Here is an 18,237-nt window from a genome sequence, read left to right on the forward strand (position 1 = left end):
AGCAGATTTTTCCTACAACAACAGCTACCAGTCGAGTATTCAGATGACTCCTTATGAGGCTTTATATGGTAGGCGGTGTCTGTCTCCGGTTGGATGGTTTGAGCCAGGAGAGGCTCGGTTGTTGGGTACGGATCTGGTTTAGGAGGCCTTGGACAAGGTCAAGATTATTCAGGATAGGCTTCGTACAGCTTAGTCCAGACAAAAGAGTTATGCAGATTGCAAGGTTTGAGATGTGACTTTTATGGTCGGTGAGCGGGTATTGCTCCGAGTGTCGCCTATGAAGGGCGAGATGAGATTTGGGAAGAAAGGCAAGCTTAGCCCTAGGTTCATTGGTCAGTATGAGATTCTTGATCGAGTAGGAGAGGTGGCTTATAGACTTGCATTGCTGCCGAGCTTATCAGCCGTGCATCTAGTGTTTCATGTGTCCATGCTTCGGAAGTATCACGGCGATCCATCCCACGTGTTAGATTTCAGCACTGTCCAGTTGGACAAGGAGTTGTCTTATGAGGAAGAGCCGGTAGCCATTCTAGACTTGAAGGTTCGTCAGTTGAGGTCGGAGAGTTTTCCTTCTGTTCGTATTCAGTGGAGAGGTCAGACTCCTGTGGTATCGACCTGGGAGTTAGAGTCCGATATGCGGAGCCGTTATCCCATCTTTTCCCCGACTCAAGTACTTCCTTCTTTTGTCCGTTCGAGGATTAACGGTTGTTTTAGAAGTGGAGTATGTCATGACCCAAAAGGTCATCACTTGCTTTAAATTAAATTCTGTGTTTACGAGGCCTTAAAAACCTCTTTGACACCACCTCGATTTGTGTGCACAGTACGGGCGCTTAGCCGGAAAGGTTAAATGTGAAAATCGGTGAAAAATGATAAGTTTTGATTGTAAAATGAATAAATTTGACTTCGGTCAACGTTTTGGGTAAACGGACTCGGACCCGTGATTTGACGGTCCTGGAGGGTCCGTAGGAAAATATGGGACTTGGGCGTATACCCGGAATCATATTCTGAGGTCCCAAGCCCGAGAAATGAATTTTTAAAGGAAATTATTTTCTAAAATTGTATAAGGAAAGTTGTAATAAAATTTGCTTAGAACATGATGGTATCGGGCTCGTATTTTGGTTTTGGCACCCGGTACAGGTCTTATATATGATTTAAGATATTTCTGTGGAATTTGGTGAAAAATGGATGTCATGTGACGTGATTCGGACTTAAATCGCAAAGTTGATGTTTAAAGAAGTTTTGAGAAAATTTCATTGACCTCGAGATTTAATTTGATCTTCATGATGTTATTTTGATGATTTGATTACATGAATAAGTCCGTAGGATGTTTTTGAGGTTTTGTGTGCACTTGGTTTGGAACCCCGAGGGCTCGGGTGAGTTTCGGGTAGGTTCTGGGATGCCTTGGGCCTAAAAACACAGTTGTGGCAGTTTCAGAGAAGTTGCAGGTCTCTGAACCCGCCAGTGCGGTCCGAACAAAAACGTGTACGACCACGGAAGGGGGCCAGTGCGGTCCGCGATCGGCTTTTTGCGGTGCGCGGTGGAGCCCTGTGCGGCCGCAGTCCATTTCATGCGGTCCGCACAGGGCACTAGACCACAATATCCCAGGAAGGCCTGTTCGGCCGCAGTCCATTTTGTGCGGTCCGCAAGGGGGGGTCTGAGAGGGGTATAAATAGACGATATTTTCAGTTATTTTTCATCTATCAAAACCAAAAAAAAAAACATAAGAGGCGATTTTTCAAACAACCTTTCTTCTCCAAATCAATTGTAAGTTATTTTTAACAAGTTTTCTTCATTCATTAACATCTTCTAACATGATTTCAACTTCAAATCAATGATTTTCATGGGGGAAATTGGGTGTTTTGGGTAGAACCTAGGTTTTTCAAAAATTGGGGATTTGGACCTCGATTTGAGGTCCGATATCAAAACAAATTATATATTTGAGTTCGTGGGGGAATAGGTAATCGGGTTTTGGTTCAAACCTCGTGTTTTGACCACGTGGGCCCGAGGGCAATTTTGACTTTTTTGTGTAAAACTTTGGAAAATGCATTTTCATGCATTCAAATTGATTCATTTAGCATTTATTGATGTAATTAAGTAAGTTGTGGCTAGATACAAGCAAATTGGCAGTGGAATCAAGGGATAAAGCTATAATTAAAACTTGAGTTGTGTTCGAGGCATCGAGATAAGTGTTCGGTCTAACCTTAGCTTGAGGGATTAGGGGTTGAGTCCTATTTGTATTTGGGACGGGTTGCACGCTGCAACATTATTATATATATTTATGGATCGGGTTGCACGCTGCAACAGATATTATATATTATATTGGATCGGGTTGCACGCTGCGACAGATATTATATTAGATCGGGTTGCATGCCGCAACAGATATTATATTGTACCGGGTTGCACGCCGTAACAGTTATATATATGTGGATCGGGTTGCACGCCGCAACAATATTAAATGATAAGGGATCGGGTTGCGCACCGTAACAATATTGTTATTGTATTGTTGTAGCTACTGAACTGTCCTTTCATATCTTATTAAGTTGCTGTTGGATTTGATATATTCCCCGAAGCATGTACCCCTTCCCATTTAAGCTATTTATTCCTGTTTATTTTCCGCCATATGTTATATAACTGCACAGGTTTAACTGGAGTCCGGTCCTAGCCTCGTCACTACCTCGCCGGGGTTAGGCCATACACTTACAGTACATGGGGTCAGTTGTGCTGATGCTACACTCTGCACTCTATGCAGATACCGGAGCAACATTGGATCAGTAGCTTGTGAGCCAGCCTTCAGTCCACAGAGATTCTTAGGTAGTCCTGCAGGCGTTCGCAGGCCCGGCGTCTCTTCTATCTATTATCATGTTCTGTTATCACTTGTATCTGAGACAGACTGTGTATCTTTCCTTCAAACATTTGTATGTAGTAGTCATAGACGGTCCGTGAATGTTATGACACCGGTTTATAGGTAGAGACATATGTTGGCTTTTCGTATCGATTTTGGTATTATATTCATCTAAGTCTTCCGTTTAATTTCATCTTCCGCTATCATATAAATATTTATCACCTGTTAATGTAAGTCTTTAAAAGGCTTAAAATAAAGTAGTTGAAGATTTCTAAATTTTCCTGGCTTGCCTAGCTTCTACGAGTAGGCGCCATCACGACTCCCGAGGGTGAAAAATCTAGGTCATGACAAGTCGGTATTAGAGCTCTAGGTTACATAGGTCTCACAATTCACGAACAAGCTCAGTAGAGTTTGAGGGATCGGTACGGAGACGTCTGTATTTATCCTCCAGAGGCTACAAAGTTAGGAAAACTTCACATTTGTTCTTTCCTATCGTGCGGTTTTGTTTCTCGATGCTAATTAAATTTCTACTCTGTTCTTTCGCAGATGGCGAGATCACGCGCTTCCTCATCTACCGCTTAGTAGCCCGAACCAACAGTAATAGCTCCCACGAGGGGCAGAGGGCGAGGCCGCGGCCATACTAGAGGCCAAGGTAGGGGCAGAGCTAAGCCCCGAGCAGCAGCACCAGTGACAGAGCCTCAGTTTGATTTTGCTGAGGAGGTTCTAGCCCCAGCAGTTCTTATGGGCCCAACTCAGGTCTCAGAGGGGTTTATTGTACCCCAGTTCTTTAGGATGCTCTGGTCTGATTAGTGGGTCTCATGGAGAGTGTCACCCGAGCAGGCTTGCTTCCTGTGGCACAAGCCGTCTCCTAGGCTGTAAGAGGGGCCCAGACTCATGTTACCCACACTCTGAAGTAGGTAGCTCCCCAGATTCAGACTCTAGTGGTTCAGCTAGTTGGAGCAGTTCAGCTGGGTCTGGTAGCTCAGACTGGCGATGGAGCAGCTATGTCTGCCGATGCTTTGTGGAGGCTGGATAGACTCACCAAGCTCTTCACTTCTACTTTCAGCGGTGCATCTACTGAGGATCCCTAGGATTATCTAGACAGCTGCTATAAGGTTCTCAGGAACATAGGTATTGTTGAGACCAATGGGGTCGATTTTGCTACATTTCGCTTGTCTGGATCCGCCAAGCCTTGGTGGAGAGATTATTTCTTGGCTAGGCTAGCCGAATCTCCATCTTTGACTTGGGAGAAGTTTACAGTGTTGTTTCTGGAGAAGTTTCTCCCCATTACTCAAAAAGAGGCCTACCGGAGGCAGTTTGAGCGTCTCCAGCAGGGTTCCATAACGGTTACCCAATATGAGACCAGATTCATTGACTTGTCTCGCCATGCCCTTGTCATCCTTCCTACTAAGAGAGAGAGGGTGATGAGGTTTATTGATGGTCTTATTCAGCCGATTCATCTTCATATGGCTAGGGAGGCTGGGAGTGAGATTACGTTTCAGGAGGCAGCCAATGTGGCCAGGAGAGTGGAGATGGTTCTGTCACAGGGAGGTAGTCATGGGTCAGATAAGAGGCCCCGACATTCGGGTAGATTTAGTGGTGCCTCGTCTGGAGGCAGAGATTCATATGGGAGAGGTCATCCTCCTACGCCCTTTTAGTCAGCTCTTCAGGTTTCTCATGGTGCTTCAGGTAGCTGTGGTCCGCAGATGCAGTATTCTGATCAGCAGTCCTACAGTGCACCGCCGCTCCAGAGTTTTCGGGGTGGTTATTCGGGTCGCAAGGGTTAATCTCAGTTTCCTCAACCATAATACTTAGGTGGATGTTTTGAGTGTGGTGAGTATGGTCATATCAAGAGGACTTGTCCGAGGTTAGTAGGTACTCAGTCGTAGCAACAGGGTTCCCGCGCTATGGTTCAGGCGCCAAGTGTTCCATAGACCGCCTAGCCAGCAAGAGGTGGGGGTAGAGGTGCTAGAGGTGGAGGTAGAGGTGGTAGAGGTGGAGCTCAGGCCGCTAGAGGTGGAGGCCAGCCAGCTGCAGGTCGTCCTAGAGTTGTAGTTCAGGGTGGTGGGGCCCATCCCCGATGTTATGTTCTTCCAGCCAGGCCTGAGGCTGAGGCTTCAGATGCAGTTATTACAGGTACGGTTCTGGTTTGTGATAGAGATTCTTCAGTGTTATTTGATCTAGGGTCTACATACTCGTACGTGTCATCTTATTTTGCACTGTATCTGATCATGCCTAGTGATTCATTGAGTGTTCCTGTTTATGTGTCTACACTGGTGGGTGAATCTATTGTGGTAGATCGAGTCCATTGTTTAATGTATTGTGGTGATTAGGGGTCTTGAGACTCGTGTAGATTTGTTGCTTCTAGACATGGTTGATTTTGATGTTATATTGGGGATAGAGTGGTTATCACCTTACCATGCTATCTTGGACTGTCATGCCAAGACTGTGACCTTAGATTTACCGGGTATGCCTCGTTTAGAGTGGAGAGGGACTCGTGATCATTCTACCCGTAGTGTTATCTCGTATGTGAAGGCTCGGCGTATGGTTGAGAAGGGGTGTTTGACCTATTTGGCATATGTTCGCAATTCCAGTGCTGAGGTTTCATCTATTGATTATGTGCCCGTTGTTCATGAGTTCCCTGAGGTATTCACTTCAGACCTGTCGGGTATGCCACTCGACAAGGATATTGACTTTTGCATTGATTTGGCTTCGGGTACTCAGCCCATTTCTATCCCGCCATATCGTATGGCCCCTCCTGAGTTGAAAGAGTGGAAGGAACAGTTGCAAGACTTGCTTGAGAAAGGTTTCATTAGACCCAGTTTCGCCTTGGGGTGCGCCGGTGTTGTTTGTTAAGAAGAAGTATGGGTCGATGAGAATGTGTATTGACTACCGACAGTTGAACAAGGTTACGATCAAGAATAAGTATCCATTGCCGAGGATTGATGATTTGTTTGATCATCTTCAGGGTGCCAATGTATTTTCAAAGATTGACTTGAGATCTGGCTACCATCAGCTGATAATTAGGGCATCTGATGTCCCTAAGACAACTTTCCGCACTCGGTACGGGCATTATGAGTTCTTGGTTATGTCATTCGGGTTGACAAATGCCCCAGTAGATTTTATGGATTTGATGAACCGAGTGTTCAAGCCTTATTTGGATTCGTTCGTGATAGTCTTCATTGATGATATTTTGATATATTCCCACAGCCGGGAGGAGCACGAGCAGCATCTCAGAGTGGTTCTTCAGACTCTGAGGGATAGTCAGCTATATGCTAAGTTCTCGAAGTGTGAGTTTTGACTGAGTTCAGTTGCATTCCTAGGTCATGTTGTATCAGCATAGGGTATTTAGGTGGATCCGAAGAAGATTGAGGCAGACAAGAACTAGGCTAGGCCAGCATAAACTACAGAGATTCGAAGTTTCTTGGGATTGGCAGGCTACTATCGTCAGTTCGTGGAGGGGTTTTCATCCATTGCAGCCCCGATTACCAGGTTGACCCAGAAGGGTGCCTAGTTCAGATGGTCGGACGAGTGTGAGTCGAACTTTCAGAAGATCAAGATAGCTCTGACTACGGCACCAGTGTTGGTTTTGCCCACAAGTTTAGGGCCTTATACAGTCTATTGTGATGCATCTCGTATTGGACTTGATGCAGTGTTGATGCAGAATAGCAAGGTCATTGCTTATGCTTCGCGGCAGTTGAAGATTCATGAGAAGAACTAGCTAGTTCATGATTTGAAGTTGGCAGTCATTGTTCACGCATTGAAGATTTGGAAGCATTATTTGTATGATGTGGCATGTGAGGTGTCCATGGATCACAAGAGTCTTCAGTATTTGGTCAAGCAAAAAGAGTTGAATTTGAGACAGAGGAGGTGGTTGGAGTTGTTGAAAGATTATGATATTACTATCTTATATCACCCGGGAAAGGCCAATGTGGTGGCCGATGTGTTGAGTAGGAAGTCAACCAGTATGGGCAGTCTTGCTTATATTACGGTCGGTGAGAAACCGCCTGCTTTGGATGTTCAGGCTTTGTCCAATCAGTTCATGAGGTCGGATATCTCTGAGCCTAGCCGTGTGCTAGCTTGCACAGTCGCTCGTTCTTCGTTATTAGAGTGTATCCGTGATCGGCAGTATGATGATCCCCATTTGTGTGTCCTTAGAGATACGGTGTAGCGCGGAGGTGCCAAACAGGTTGTCTTAGATAATGATGGAGTTTTGAGATTGTAGGGTCGAGTTTGTGTGCCTAATGTGGATGGACTCCAAGAGTTGATCTTAGAGGAGGCCCATAGTTCTCAGTACTCTATTCATTCGGGCGTCGCAAAGATATATTAGGACTTGCGGCAGCATTATTTGTGGCGTAGAATGAAGAAGGACATCATTGCATATGTGGCTAGGTGTTTGAATTGTCAGCAGGTTAAGTATGAGCATCAGAGGCCTGGTGGTTTACTTCAGAGGATTGAGCTTCCCGAGTGGAAGTGGGAGCGGGTTACTATAGATATCGTTGTTGGACTCCCGTAGACTCGGAAGAAGTTCGACGTAGTATGGGTCATTGTTGATAGGCTGACCAAGTCAGCATATTTCATTCTTGTGGCAGTCTCCTATTCATCCAAGAGGTTAGCTAAGATCTATATCTAGGAGATTGTTCGTCTTCATGGTGTGCATGTGTCTATCATTTCGGATCGAGGTATGCAGTTTGCCTCACGAATCTGGAGAGCAGTTCAGCAAGAGTTGGGCACTCAAGTTGAGTTGAGTACAGCATTTCATTCTCAGACAGACGGCCAGTCCGAGTAGACTTTTCTGATTTTGAAGGATATGCTTCGAGCCTGTGTCATCGACTTTGGAGGCTCGTAGGATCAGTTTTTGCCTTTAGTAGAGTTTGGCTACAACAATAGCTACTAGTAGAGTATTCAGATGGCTCCTTATGAGGCTTTATATGGTAGGCGGTGTCGGTCTCTGGTTGGATGGTTTGAGCCGGGAGAGGCTTGGTTGTTGGGTACGGATCTGGTTTAGGAGGCCTTGGACAAGGTCAAGATTATTCAGGATAGGCTTCGTACAGCTTAGTCCAGGCAAAAGAGTTATGCAGATTGCAAGGTTCGAGATGTGGCTTTATGGTCAGTGAGTGGGTATTGCTCCGAGTGTCGCCTATGAAGGGCGTGATGAGATTTGGGAAGAAGGGTAAGCTTAGCCCTAGATTCATTGGTCCGTTTGAGATTCTTGATCGAGTGGGAGAGGTGGCTTATAGACTTGCATTGCCGCCGAGCATATCAGTCGTGCATCCAGTGTTTCATGTGTCCATGCTTCGGAAGTATCACGGCGATCCATCCCACGTGTTAGATTTCAGCACTGTCCAGTTGGACAAGGACTTGTCTTATGAGGAAGAGCCGGTAGTCATTCTAGACCGGCAGGTTCGTCAGTTGAGGTCGAAGAGTTTTCCTTCTGTTCGTGTTCAGTGAAGAGGTCATCCTCCTAAGGCATAGACGTGGGAGTCAGAGTCCGATATGTGGAGCCGTTATCCCATCTTTTCCCCAACTTAGGTACTTCCTTCTTCTGTCCGTTCGAGGATGAACGGTTGTTTTAGAGGTGGAGAATGTGATGACCCAAAAGGTCATCACTTGCTTTAAATTAAATTCTGTGTTTACGAGGCCTTAAAAACCTCCCATGGCACTACCTCGATTTGCGTGCGTAGTCCGGGCGCTTAGCCGGAAAGCTTAAATGTGAAAATCTGTGAAAATGATAAGTTTTGACTGTAAAATGAATAAATTTGACTTCGATCAACGTTTTGGATAAAAGGACCCGAACCCATGATTTGACGGTCCTAGAGGGTTTATAGGAAAATGTGGGACTTGGGCGTATGCCCGGAATCAAATTCCGAGGTCCCAAGCCTGAGAAATGAATTTTTAAAGGAAATTGTTTAAGGAAAATTGAAATAAAATTTGCTTAGAACATGATGGTATCGGGCCCGTATTTTGGTTTCAGCGCCCGGTACAGGTCTTATATATGATTCAAGATATTTATGTGGAATTTGGTGAAAAACGGATGTCATATGATGTGATTCGGTCTTAAATCGCAAAGTTGATGTTTAAAGAAGTTTTGAGAAAATTTCATTGATCTCGAGATTTAATTTGATGTTCATGATGTTATTTTGATGATTTAATTACACGAATAAGTCCGTAGGATGCTTTTTAGGTTTTGTGTGTGCTTGGTTTGGAATCCCGAGGGCTCGGGTGAGTTTCGGGTAGGTTTTGGGATGCCTTAGGCCTAAAAACATAGTTGTGGCAGGTTCAGAGAAGTTGTAGGTCTCTGAACCCGCCAGTGCGGTCCGCACAAAAACATGTGCGACCGCGGTAGGGGACCAGTGTGTTCCACGGTCGGCTTTGTGCGGTGCGCGGTGGAGGCCTTTGCGGCTGCAGTCCATTTCGTGCGGTCCGCACAGGGAACTAGACCGCAATATCCCAGGAAGGCCTATGCTGCCGCAGTCCATTTTGTGCGGTCCGCCCCGGGGGTCTGAGAGGGATATAGATAGACGAGATTTTTAGTTATTTTTCATTTTTCAAAACCCCAAAAAAGACATAAGATACGATTTTTCAAACAACCTTACGATTTTTCAAACAACCTTTCTTCTCCAAATCAATTGTAAGTCATTTTTAACTAGTTTTCTTCAATCATTAACATCTTTTAACATGATTTCAACTTCAAATAAATGATTTTCATGGGGGAAATTGGGTGTTTTGGGTAGAACCTAGGTTTTTCAAAAATTGGGGATTTGGACCTCGATTTGAGGTCCGATTTCAAAACAAATTATATATTTGAGTTTGTGGGGGAACGGGTAATCAGGTTTTGGTTCGAACTTCGGGTTTTAACCAAATTGATACCTGTTGTGTTCTTAAATGATACTACGAATGCTATAATGGGTGAAATCTTGATTATGAGTAAAGCGTTAAGTTTATTTTCGTGGAAGATACTTATAATTGAGAAATAATGATAATTGAGATGAGTAGGAGTTGAGTTAAGATTGGTTATAGCTGATTCTCCCTTGCCGGGATGCATATACTTGTACTATTGAATTTCCTTGCCGGGATAGTATAGTTCATTGTTGACCCCTTGCCAGGACTGTTATTATGATCATTGTTGACTGTATATTTGGGACAGGTTGCATGCCGCAACATTATTATATATATTTATGGATCGGGTTGCACGCCGCAACAGATATTAAATATTATATTGGATCGGGTTGCACGCCGCATTAGATATTATATTGGATCAGGTTGCACGCCGCAACAGATATTATTGGATCAGGTTGCACGCTGCAACAGTTATATATTTGTGTATCGGGTTGCATGCCGCAATAATATTAAATGATAAGTGATCGGGTTGCGCGCCGCAACAGTATTATTTTTGTATTGTTGTAGCTATTGAACTGTCCTTTCATATCTTATTAAGTTGCTGTTGGATTTGATATGTTCCCCGAAGCATGTACCCCCTCCCATTTAAACTACTTATTCCTGTTTATTTTCCACCATATGTTATATAACTGCACAGGTTTATCTGGAGTCCGGTCCTAGCCTCATCACTACCTCGCCGGGGTTAGGCCAGACACTTACCAGCACATGGGTTCGGTTGTGCTGATGCTACACTCTGTACTCTGTACAGATACCGGAGCAGCATTGGATCAGTAGCTTGGGAGCCAGCCTTCAGTCCACAAAGAGTCCGAGGTAGTCCTGCAAGCATCTGCAGGCCCGACATCTCTTCTATCTATTATCATGCTCTACTATCACTTGTATCAGAGACAGACTGTGTTTCCTTCCTTCAAACATTTGTATGTAATAGTCATAGACGGTCCGTGAATGTTGTGACACCGGTTTCTAGGTAGAGACATATGTTGGCTTTTCATATCGATTTTGGTATTATATTCATCTATGTCTTCCGTTTAATTTAATCTTCCGCTATCATTTAAATATTTATCACTTGTTAATGCAAGTTGTTAAAAGGCTTAAAATAAAGTAGTTGAAGATTTTTAAATTTTTCTGGCTTGCCTAGCTTCTACGAGTAGGCGCCATCACGACTCCCGATGGTGGAAAATCCGGGCCGTGACACTACACCCTGCACTTTATGTACAGATCCAGGTGAGTTAGAGCGCGGCGATTTTTGAGTTCAGGCCGGCTATCTTTGGAGATTGCAAGGTACCTGCTAGCATCTGCAAGACCTTGTTACTCCTCTTGTCATTTCTTCTTTTGGACAGTTAGACAGTTTATATATCTTAGTTTATAGTTTTAGACACTCATGACTTAATGACACCCCGATGTTTGGGACTCATTTTCGTATTTTATATTATTTATATTTAGAGTTAGTTTAGTTTATCAGGAATTAAATTATTGAATTTTTTTATTAAATTCTTATAATCAATTAATTAGTAATATTTTGGGAATAGGCTTGCCTTGTAACACGATAGACGCCATCACGACCATGGTTAGAATTTGAGTCATGACAGAAATATTATTATATTTTTTGCTAGCACAGAGGATATAATTAATATGGTGAACAAATTGAAGTTTTCTATTTAGAATAGAAAATTAAATTACATCATATATATATATGTACTTGGTAATTAAAATTAATATTTATGTATATGAATATAATGTTGACTAAGTTGTGAATTCAATAATTCACGCGTAAAATCGAAAAAAAAGAATTGTTGGCAACTCAAACCCATTTGAAATGGGATTATATTTTCAGTAGGAAAATATTATTAAAAAGGGCTCATAAGTTAAAACCAACTTTGAGTTGGATTAACTAGAAAGTCCATAAAGGACGTGTGGCTCTCATTATCCCATGAGTAACGGGATTAGTAGTTTTCTATATAAAATTATGAAAGTTCAATTTATGCATTGGTCTTTATGGTTTTTCTAGCTAACCTAAGGAAACAGTTTGCTGCTGGAGTATATATATATATACACACACATCACCAAATAACGTGAGAAAGTTATAACTTCGGATGAGCCGCAAGAAAACTACTTTATGAAAGTGAGAGTGCAATTCAAAGCCAAGAAAGAAAATACAATTACAAGAAAAGTGTTTCTTGTTCTTGTACCTTTGAGTTGGAATATTTGAGAAAAATTTCAGCACAATAGTTTGTTCAATTTTGTTCACGAGTTTCATTTATCAAAGAGTTGGTAGCAAATGATCGGTATCGGTGTGGATACGCATAGAGTCTTCGCACTATCGAAGAAATTTGAAATGAGACTCTCTTCACCAGGTACGTCTTAGATCCGATCTTTGACATGTAAATAAATTTTAAACACGAAAAGATCTGCCTAGGATTGTTATTGTCTTCCGCTGCGTGTTACGAACACCAATACGCAATCCTTCAGTGGTATCAGAGCCATGGTTTATTGTGTCCAAAATTTATTTACGAAATATTTAAAATTATATTTGAAGAGTTCATACTATAATACATGTGTCTTGTGTAATAGTCAAATTGTTTGAACGCATATGGATTGATATAACTTTATTATGAATAAAATATATACATATAAGTTAAACTATTGAGATAGTTCGTAACTTGAATTTGAAATTTTGTATTAGATACGACGGGAATCTATAATAGGTTACATGATTCTATTATTATTTTTAATTGGTATTAATTCATGAGATGTTAATTAATAATGATATTCTGGCATGAATTACTTTTTTGTGATATATGTGATATATAAGATAAACATGTTAGAAGATGTTGAATTTAGTTTTTATGTCACGTGCTTGTTCATTACATAATTTTGAATAATTTATTACATGTGATGTAAATCAATTTAGAACTAAGCATGCAGACAACTTGAACTAAATTCACATGCTATAAAGATTTGTTCTTCTTGTTATTAAAAGTTGTTTTAGTAACTATTCCCTCTTACTAAAATTTGGGTTCTTAAATAATAAAATAAAAGATATTTTACTATAGAGCTATCCATCAAGGTAAATAATTTTACTTATTTCTTGTTTATAAGGAGTGGCCTGACTACCAGGAGACTTATAGTTCGAGAATATGTTAAATTATTTATTGCATTAGATGTATGGATTGAAAGAATTATTCAATGTTACACTAGACGTCTGGACCACTCGGGGGAGTATAAAATTTAATAAGTTCTTTGCTATCATGATGGTTGAACTCAACTATGCCAATAGGATCGACCTGACTACCAGGGGACTATTTGACATAGAGCTATTTAAGAAAATTGTATGGGGATACAATTAGTAAGAGTACCTACGTTTAAAATATATGTGAGAAACGACTTGACTTCCAAGGGGCTTATACATATTGTTAAAGGATTCTTTTACTCCACTGACAGAAATAAAGATTTCGTAAACTATAATGAGGGCAAATAGTATAAAATAATTAGTGAAAATATGTCTGTTATATCACTACGTGAAATACTTGAGACCAACAAGTTAGTAGGATCAAACTTTGATGACTGGTATAGAAATTTGAGAATTATTCTCATGCATGAAAAGCTCATTGATATGATTCATAAGCCTGCAAAGATAATCCCACCAGAGAATGATGTTCAAGGCACCAAGGTTTATCAAAAATACTTGGAAGAATGCCTTGGTATTAAACACATAATTCTCGCTTCTATGAGTTTTGAACTCCAGAGAAAACATCAGAATATGGATCCAATTGCAATCATTGAATATCTTAAGAAGATGATTGATACACAGTTGGACATTGAAAACTCTCCAGTTGGACCCCTTATCAATCATATGATTGTTCTTACCGAAGAACATGAAAAGTTGGGGTACAAGTTTGGTAAAGAGATTTCTGAAAATTTGATCTTGCAGTCAGTATATAATGCTGAATGTTTTCACTGTAAGAAGAAAGGGCATTGGAAGAGAAACTGCAAGGAATATCTTGCAACTCTAAAGGACAAGAAACAAGGTGACACATTAATGAAAGTTTTTTTCAAGGTTTCTTTAGCTACTACTAATTCTTCACTGTGGGTATTAGATACTGGCAGTGGTTATAACATCTGCAATATGTTGCAAGGGTTCAAGATAAGTAGGAGACTAAAGAAAGGAGAAGTGAATCTACAAGTTGGAAATGGTGCAAAAGTTGCGGCCGTAGTTGTAGGATTAATTTCTTTAATAATACCTACGGGAAAATTACTTATGTTGGAGGATTGTTATTACGTTCCTAAATTTGTTTCGAACATAATTTCAGCTTCTATGTTAGACAAACGTGGTTTTCGCATTAACATAGGCAATGGTATTTGCTCTATTTATTATAGTGATAATTTATATGTGAATGGCTATCTCCAACATGATTTTTATGTCTTACTTAATTTGAATGCTAATTCGATTGTGCATGTTTCAAGTCTTCGGAGGAAAAGAGATGATCAAGTGAATCATACATACCTTTGGCATTGTAGGCTTAGTCATATTGGAGAGAAAAGAATTAACAAGTTGTACAAGGAAGGGTACCTTGACAAATATGATTTTGAATCATATCCAACTTGTGAATTTTGTCTCAAAGGAAAAAATTACCAAATCTCCATTTACTGGAAGTGGAGAAAGAGCTTCTGAATTATTGGGACTAATTCATACAGATGTTTGTGGGCCCATTAAAATTCAAGCTAGAGATGGATATTCTTACTTCATCACCTTCACTGATGATATGGATTTGTGTATCTTATGAAACACAAGTCTGAATCTTTCCGTAGTAAAGTTGAAAAGCAGACTGGTAAAAGTATCAAAGTACTAAGGTCTGATAGAGGTGGAGAATATCTTAATGAAGATTTTACCAGATATCTCAAAGAGAATGGGATTCTCTTATAGTGGACACCTCCAGGAACACCACAACACAATAGTGTGTCTGAAACGAGAAATCGAACCTTATTAGATATGGTGAGATCTATGATGGGGTTCACTGATCTTCCAATAAATTTATGGGGATATGCTTTGGAAGCAGCAACATACTTACTTAATAAAGTTGCCACTAAGTCAGTCTCTACAACACCATATGAAATATGGAAAGGATGTAAGCCTAACCTTAAACATATTAAAGTTTGGAGTTGTCCATCTTATGTTAAGAGACTACAGTTTGATAAACTTGACTCAAGATCTGATAAGTGTAGGTTCATTGGGTATCCCAAAGAAACAATAGGATATTATTTCTATCATCCTTCTGACTATAAAGTGTTTATGGCCAGAGGAGAAACCTTTTTGGAAAGGGAATTTCTTTTAGAAGGAAATTGTAATGCAGAAATAGAACTTGATGAAGTTCAAGATACTAATGAATCAACACAATGTAAAGATCATGAAACCCAAGTTGAAGAACCTTTATTGGATGTTTTGAAGTTGCCATCTTCAACGGTTGAAGTTCAAGAACTAAATAAAGTTCAAGAACAGGTTAATGAACCAGTTCCAAACCAAATTGAACAACAACCAAATCCAGCACAAGGTGAACAGGTTGTATAAGTACCTCTTAGAAGGTCCACACGAGAACGTCATGTACCAGCTAGATTAAATTTAATGGTACAAGATGATGTATCAAATAAGGTTGATCATTATAATGATGACCCTAAGACCTATGAAGAGTTTATACAAAGTTCTAATGATGAGAAGTGGTAAGAAGCCATGGAATCCGAAAAGGAATCCATGAAGGAAAATGAAGCATGGACTTTAGTTGAACCTTCAAAGGATATAAAACCTATAGGTTGTAAATGGGTTTCTAAGAAAAAGATTGGAGTAGACGGAAAGGTGGAGACCTACAAAGCCCATCTTGTTGCCAAGGGATATCGTCAGAAAGAAAGAGTTGACTATGACGAGACTTTCTCTCCGGTGGAAATGCTCAAATCAATTTGGATTTTGCTTGCTATAACAGCATACTATGATTATGAAATATGGCAAATGGATGTGAAAACAACTTTCCTTAATGGTAAGCTAGAAGAGGATATGTACATGACACAACCTGAAGGTTTTACATCTTCATCTGTTCATAATAAAATTTACAAGCTACAAAGATCCATTTATGGACTAAAGCAAGCTTCTCGAAGTTGGAATATTCGCTTTAACAAGACAATTGAAAAGTTCAATTATTAGATGCGAAGAAGAACCTTATGTGTACAAAAAGGTTAGTGGGAGCACAATTATATTCTTAGTGTTGTATGTTGATGATATTTTATTCATAGGGAATGACATACCGGCATTGCAAAGTACTAAGATTTGGCTATCTGAATAGTTCTCCATGAAAGACTTGGGAGAAGCAGCTTATATATTAGGAATAAAGATCTATAGAGATAGATCTAGGAAGTTGCTTGGACTTTCCCAGTTTTTGTACATTGATACCATCTTAAAGAGGTATAATATGGATAATTCCAAAAGAGGCTATCTACCGATAGACACTGGAATTACTCTCAGTAGGGAGGATTGTCCTAAAACACCTGAAGAGAGAGAACGCATGAGTAGGATCCCATACGCTAGTGTAGTGGGAGCTATCATGTATATTATGACATGTACACATCCTGATATGGCTTATGCACTTGGAGTAACTAGCCGATACCATGCAAATCTTGTGAGGAATATTGGAAGATGGTGAAGACCATTCTTAAGTACTTAAGAAGGACTAATGACCAATTCCTCATTTATGGATATTCTGAGTTGAAACTTGAAGGTTAAATTGATGTAAGTTTCTCTTCAGATAAAGATGATAGCAAATCTATTTCTGGTTATGTGTTTACCTTAAATGGTGGTGCAGTGAGTTGGAAAAGTTCCAAACAAGCTACAGTAGTTGATTCAGTGACTAAAGCAGAATATATAGTAGCTAGTGAAGCTACTAAGAAAGCTGTATGGATGAAAAAGTTCTTAACTGAACTTGGTGTGGTTCCTTCAATAGAAGGTACAATTCTATTGTTGTGTGACAACACTAGAGCCATTGCTCAAGCAAAAGAACCAAGATCACACCAAAAATCCAAACACGTTCTGCGAATGTATAACTTGATAAGAGAGATCACTAAACGTGGAGACGTCTAGATTTAAAAGGTTTATGGAAAGAAAAATGCTCCAGACACATTCACTAAAGATCTTGGTGCAAAAGAGTTTGACAAGCGCAAGTAGAAATTGGGAATGAAGTACAAGGGCGATTGGCTCTAGTGCAAGTGGGAGATTGTTAGGGATATAGTAGATATGCACTAGATCTAATCTCATATTTGATGATTTGAACATATTTTTGTGAACGTTATTTGATATAACAAAATATGGCATTCTTTTATCATAGTTATTATTAATTGTTTGATTAATTTGATAAGGTCCTTGATTTTTGAGATTTGTCATCATGATAGAGATCATGATAATGAGAGCAAAGTCTTTTATAATTAAATCTAAATTTGTTCTTGATCGTAGGATTATTAATTTGGACATTAATAATCCGGTTAGATCAATAATTATCTGATCATCTTTATTGGATAAAGATTAGTTGATCTCATTAACTAAATCACATAGATAGATGATGTATATAGAGATATGATCATTGAACCGACTCATTGGATAATTCCAAATGGTTAGTATTATCATAACTGTCAATAGGATATTCTCTTGAAGAATGCGATGTAAATATTTCCTTTGACCTGATATCATTATAATAATTGACAAGTTATTTATTGTGCTTTGATACCAGACACCTATGGCCCTAGGGCGATAGTTGAAAGGATATTGGGTATGATTAAATGCTTGTAGAATTAGTGATTGATCAAGATGGAATCTGTCAAGTCTTGATAATGAGTTTAAACTCCATGTTGTCATGAATTATAAACGACCAAACTAAGACCTTGGCCAGGGCAATTGAATGAAAGAAGAAAAGAGTTTCTTAGGTCATTCAATGGTTGATTATATTTGACATGAACACATAGTTGGTCGCTTATTAGGATTTGACAGTTGAACCATATCCTAGGGTGATCCAGAGCTATAAGGACAGAAGGAATTACTATATTATTCTTCTATTGGTTCTTAAGAGTAAATTGTATACTTCATTCTATCCAGTCGTTAAGGAGTGTTGCTAGACAACACCCTTGATTAGTATATTGATCTGATTAATTTACTACCGGCTTAGTATTGAACCTATGGGGTCGCACACTAACGAGTGTTGTGATCTTTGTTAAAGGATTAATTACTTTACTATTTGATAATTAAATTATAGAATTTAATAAGTCAAATAATTTAGTTATTAGTCCTAATAAAATATTATTATATTCTTTGCTAGCACAGAAGATATAATTAATATGGTAAACAAATTGAAGTTTTCTATTTGGAATAGAAAATTAAATTACATCTCTATATATATATATATATATATATATATATATATATATATATATATATATATGTACTTGGTAATTATAATTAATATTTGTGTATA

This window comes from Nicotiana sylvestris, chromosome 7, assembly GCF_000393655.2.
Source record: "Nicotiana sylvestris chromosome 7, ASM39365v2, whole genome shotgun sequence".
NCBI lineage: Eukaryota > Viridiplantae > Streptophyta > Magnoliopsida > Solanales > Solanaceae > Nicotiana > Nicotiana sylvestris.